The sequence below is a fragment of the Phacochoerus africanus genome, chromosome 5 (assembly GCF_016906955.1).
Source record: "Phacochoerus africanus isolate WHEZ1 chromosome 5, ROS_Pafr_v1, whole genome shotgun sequence".
In the NCBI taxonomy this organism is placed as follows: domain Eukaryota; kingdom Metazoa; phylum Chordata; class Mammalia; order Artiodactyla; family Suidae; genus Phacochoerus; species Phacochoerus africanus.
Window position 1 is genome coordinate 136942724 of NC_062548.1, and position 6009 is coordinate 136948732.

The window sequence follows — 6009 nt, forward strand, 5'->3', positions numbered from 1 at the left end:
ATGCGAACCGCGGGGCCGGTGTTGGGGGAGGTTTCTGGTTTCCCCAGATCAGTGGTGGGGCCTCTGAGGCAATGGGGACATGGCTGGCGGCCGTGGCCAGGCCTGCGGTACAGCCAGCACACGGAGCGAGAGCCCCACCATCTCCCCACACAGCAGCCCTGCGGTGGGGCCAGAGCCCGAATCTAGGAGACGAGTGAACCCCACGCGGCAAGACGGACCACCCACCCCGGCACTGACCGACCGGGCGCAGCGCAGAGGTCTGGGTCCGAGGCCCTGGGGAGCCCTACTGGGCAGTGGGGGGGGGGGGGGGCCTGGCGCTTACTGATTTCAGCCTGACTTCAGCCAGCTCACAAACTTCCTGCATTTTAGGGGTGTAGGGGCCCCTCCTGCCCACCCTGCTGGATGGACCCCGGCTGCCAGCGCCTGGCCTCTGCAACCCCAGTCCTGGCCCTCGGGCTCCTGCTGAGCAGACAGGCCCCTTCCTGTCTGTGACAAAGCCCGTGGGCCTCGTGAACAGAGTGGGTGTGGGCGTCCTGAGAGGATGGGGTGACTTGTGCCACAGCCGTGGAACCAAGGGTGTGTCACATCACCTGGGCACGGGGCACGGGCTGAAGCTTCAGACACCACGGCCTGGGCGGCGGGGAGAGGGTGGGTGGGGGACAGCGGGGACTCGGTCTGGACGAGCCTCGGGCGGATGCTGCACCCCCAGCTCGCCCTCGAGCGAGCATCCCTGAAGGGAGCGGCCACTGCTTGGTGCACACGGGCCCTTTCAGCCCAGCCCCCTGCTTTAATCCGCAACCGTCTGAGCTTCGCAGGGTCAGAGAGGCGGCAACATGTGACCGGATTCTTCCAGGGCGGACAGGAGGCCTCCAGGGAGGGAGTCCTGAGAAATGTCGCCTGGATTCTGGGCTTGAAATGCGCTCAGGCAGGTGCGTTTCCTCTGTGCATGCGTCTCTGCCCCCGGCCTGGTGGGTCCTCCTGGAGCAGCGCAGACGGGCTTCCTGGAGCTCAGACGGGGCAGGAGCCACACGCCGACACGGCCCCGTCCACACGGACACACACCCTGGGCTCTGGAAGCCAGGCTGCAGGGGGACAGGTCTGAGGAGGTGGGGGAGGTGACGGACCCGTGGCGAGTTGAGCGGAGAGGCCACACTGCCCCCTGGCGCAGCCTGCTGGCTCCAGGAGAGACACCTGGGCTGATGCCCAGACGTGAGGTCATTCACCCGGAGCCTGACGGCCCATGTGATGAAGGCTGTGGTCACCTCCTCCTTCCTCCCTCCTCCTAGGCCACGAGCGGGCGGAGGAGCCTCTAGGGCCGCTGGACGTGCGCCGTGGCCGCTGTGCTGGCCACGGTCCTCGGCGTCTCCAGCCTCGGAAGCACACAGGCTGCTCCGCGGGCATCGAGAGGACGAAGGACAGCCTGGCCCCCGCCTGCCTTTCTCTTTTTTTCTTTTTCAGCTACACATGTGACATATGGACGTTCCCGGGCCAGAGGTCAAATTGGAGCTGCATCTGGGACCTACACCACAGCTCAAGGCAACACTGGATCCTCAACGCACTGAACGAAGCCAGGGATTGAACCCACATCTTCAGTGAGACAACATTGGATCCTTAACGCACGGAGCCGCAATGGGAACCCTCTCATCTCGGAGGTAGAGCCTGGCAAACGGGATGCGGGGCTCAGGAGGAGGTCACAGCTTCCCCGTGAGGCTCAGGGCTCACTTTCCACAGATGGGATGCACCTGCAGGCTGTGGGTGAGGCCCGCGTCCTGTGCAGGGGCTGCACCAATGCCCCTCCCCAGGGAAGACACCCCACTTGCATCCTCTGATTTTTTGTGTGTCTTTTTCTAGGATCACACCCGCGGCCTATGGAGGTTCCCAGGCTAGGTAGCCGCTGGCCTACACCACAGCCACAGCAACGCCGAATCCTTAGCCCACTGAGCAAGGGCAGGGACCGAACCCACAACCTCATGGTTCCTAGTTGGCTTCGTTTCCACTGCGCCACAGTGGGAATCTGTTTATTCTAGATTTGTTAAGTCAGACTTATCGGTGTTTCAGAGTGGCCCCTGGGAATCGGGTCTGTTGCCGAGGCAGGGGGCCCGGAGGACTTCCCGGAGAAGGGGACACGGGGAATTTCCGGAGCGTATTTTCTCTTAAGACCTTCCCGAAGGTTTCTGCTGATTAAAAGCAAGTCTGAGCGTGTGCACAGGGCATAAGCTCTCGACGCCTCCATGGGACGCTGCAAAGATTCCTTCTCCAGCGCAGGGGTGCTTTCCCGAGAAAACATGTCCCTGGCGGGCCGCAGTCGTGCAGTGGCAGTGCCCCCTCGTGGTGGGCCCGTCTCTGGGGTCCCCAGGGGCCTGGGCGGGAGAGGACGGTGGGGGGCGGGGGGCTGGAGTGGAGTGGAGGCAGAGGAGTAACCCCAGGGGGACATGCGTTCTTCAGCCTGTGTTCTGCCACTAAAGCCGCGGGTGACTAGAGTTCAACGTCAGAGCAACGTGGCTGGTGCCCAGACAGCTGGCAGGTTCCCTAACCAAAGTCCCCCTCGGTCTGGGCTGGTTCGGCTGTCGCTTGTAGGTGAGTTCCCTTTCAGCCCAGAAACCCTGGGACTAGCAGAGATGAGGATGGTACCAGGCGGAGAGCTGCTAGGAGCCAGAAGGTCTGCAGGAGCCTTGGGCTCCAGGCCTCAGGGCCGAGCTGCAGGAAACGCTGCGCTTCCCTGCCAGGCCAGGCGGCTCTGCCTTTACGCGCCCCGGCCTCAGCCCCCACCCTCTGGAAAAGGACCTGAGTTCTTCCTGAGTCGAGACAGGTCTTGGGGACCCCGCGAGTCCCCACCCCCTGGGGGCTGCTCCCCCCCACCTCATCTCTGCACTTACCGGCCCGCGTGCAGGAGTGGTGGCGCTGGGGCCCAACGGGGACAAAGGCTCTATTGAGGAGGTGGGGGCACTGTGGCAGCTGGTCAGGGGGAGGATGCAGGGGGCAGTTAGATGCCGGGCGGCAGGAGCCCGGCCAGGGGCAGCGGGGTCTATGCAGCAGCTCAGGGCCGCCCTGGGGGCTCATTTTTCAATCCCCCGGGGTCTCTGCTCCTCCCTCTTCCTCTGGGGGCCAAGTGGGGCCCGGGCTGCTGTGCCGCACTGTGTGCCTGCCTTCAGGTCAGCAGCCCGAGGCCCACGGAGCCGCCGGGGCCTGGGAGGAGATGCCGAGGAGGCCTTGGCTCTGGGCTCAACCCTGGGGTGTGGGCCTCAGGGCCGCGACCCCTCGATGTCTGGGGCATTTCTGGGAGTCAGTGAGGCTCCTGGCAGGAGACCCCTCTGGGTGGGTGTTGGGCCAGGAAGGACAGCTGGAAGCACATCCAGCCCCTGTGGCTGGGCTGACGCTGCCCGCCTGAGAGGCCCAGTGGGGCGGCCTCTGTGTTCACGGCCCACTTGCCTGAGTGAACACGGAGCCCTGCGGGCACACGCACACCCTTTGTCCCAGGCGGAGACCACATCCCCGTATAGGCCACGCTGTCCACGCAGCCCTCGCAGCCCTCGCGGGAAAAGCTGATGGTGCCAGCCTGCAGCCACAGTGATGTCAGCAATGCTAATGCAGCCCCTCGGGGCTGGAAAACCAGGGGCCAGCCTCACTGCTGCTCCAGGTGGAAGTCCTCCGCGGAACAAGATCTGATCCCCCTGCTCCCCAGAAGGCGGCGCTGTCCGCCCGCGGAGAGCAAAGGAAAGGCCTGGGGCGTCCTGGGCTGTCAGTGAGGCTCGGGCTGTGCGGCGCTGAGGTGCTGCGGGCCGTGTTCACACAGAGGATGCTCTGAGGCTGGGCAGGCTTGGGTCTCCTCCACTGGACCAGAGGAGTCGTCGTGAACAGTAGACAGTTTAACGAGGAGGAAGCCGATGCCATGACAGGGCTCGCTTCTGGGTTTGGGGTGGAGAGGGCGGGGCAGCCCGTCCCCAGCCCTGCCTGCGGGCAGCCAGGTCTCCCCTTGACCTTGACGTTCATTATTTATTTGCATTAGAGTGTAATTGATTCACCATGTCGTGCCGATTTCTGCTGTACTGCATAGTGACCCAGTCTCTCTCTCTCTCTCTCTCTCTCACACACACACACACACACACACACACAGACACACACTCCTCTTCTCAGCTTCCCTCATGGTCCATCCCAGGAGACTGGACCCAGCCCCTGTGCTCTGCAGGAGGGCCGCACCTCTCATGCGTCTAAATGCAGCAGTTTGCATCTGCTAACCCCGAACCCCGGCCGTACCCTCCCTCCCCTCCCCTTGGCAACTGCAGGCCTGTTCTCCGTGCATCTGTTTCTGTTCCTTTAATTCGCTGTGTGAGGCTGAGTAGTTCACATCTGATGCCCGCGACTCAGCTATTTCCCTATAAAATCAAGCTGCCCCGCCAGTGCCTGCATCACAGGATGCTGAGTACCCCGAGGTTGCCACGTCCGCAGGCGGTCTGCAGGTCGTCTCCTGCGGGGTCCTTGCGAAAATAATGCCATCAGGAGACCGGCAGCCCCAGGGAGGCCGGGGCTGGCGGTGGTCCAGTCCCAGACACCAAGGCCAAGAGCGCGGCCTCCTCGGTTAGACCTTAGACGGAGCGAACCTGGGGACATGAGCGCAAATCCTGACAGCGGATCAACAGGGGTTACCAGCCCAGCAGAGGAACGAAGACCCCCCCGAGCTGACTTTGGGGAGAGTGTGCATTTAGCGCAGGTGGAAGATGGCCAGGCTGGAGGCCGCGCTGCAGGCGTGAGGCAGTCAGAACCCGGCCTTGGAGGCTTAGCTGGGCTGTGTGAGATGGGACCATTCCTTCCGGCCAGCTGTTCATTAGTGCGGCGCAGGGGGCACAGAGCTGGCCCACGGGGATCCAGCGGACGCATGAGAACAAAACAGGGTCCGCGGGGAACGGGCTGCAGGACGTCTAACCAGCCCGCGGTGGCCCGGCCTTGAGGGGCAGCTCCAGGCCTGGGGGCAGAACCCGACCGTCGAGCAGGGTGCTAGCCGGAGCCCTACACTTCCTTGGTGGAGAGTACGGGAGCCTTGGAGCCGGAGGACCTTGTGAGATGGGATGTGTTACCGCCGGGTCCCTCATCATCTGATGGAAAATTCTTAGCTGTGCTGCAGAAGCCAGAGACTGGCTTCCTCCCAGGGCCGTGAGGGACGGTCAGGGGTCTCCGTTCTGGTCTAATCACAGTCCTCACCCGAACTGGGGGACGTGCAGCAGGATGACCCGGGCCTACGAGGGGCAGTATTTTTAGGTCCCAAACGGGGAAACCTGTAACACCAGTTATGTCAAAGTCCCAGCAAACCTGCGCATTCCCCAGTCTCGGGGCGCGACAGGTGCAGGGGCACAGCCCCTCTCTGTGCGAGGCCTTAATGCAAGCGACCGCAGGACCCTCAGCACACGTGTGCCTCTGCCTCTGGGCTGTCACCCCGGTGGCTCAGCCTCCCTGGATGCGGCCACCTTACCTGTGAAACAGGCGCCGTGGTGACGGCTGCTGTACCGTTGATGTGACTAACGCCCCCCCAGGACGGCCTGTGCGGCCGGATGGGACCCCTCAGGGGACACTCAGGCTGAGGCACCGAGGATGGAGAGATGAGGAGGAGCAGAAGTGGCCGGGGGGGGGCGGGGGGGGGCTGGGGAGGAGGGCTGGGGGGAGGGCTGGGGGGAGGGCTGGGTTCCAAGTCCGCCCGCAGGTCCCGGAAGGTGAGACGGAGCACCTGTCCCGTTCCGCCCCAGGAAGCCCCGTCCTTCCGGGAAGCCTGGGGTTCTGCTCCCAGGAGGAGGGGAAGGAGGGCCCTGGGCTCACTCTGTCCATCCCGAGTGGGCGCGAAACTGGCTGAGTGGGAGGGGGACTCGGGGAAAGGGAACCACAGGAGAGGGGGCATAATCAACCTTGGAGAGAAGTGAGGCTGAGATGCGAGGGTGGCGGAAGCATCTTCCGTCGTTTGGTTGGAGGAAAAGGTTTATGAGTACGCGTCATGTGTAAATATGTTGCCGCGGTGCCTGGGCG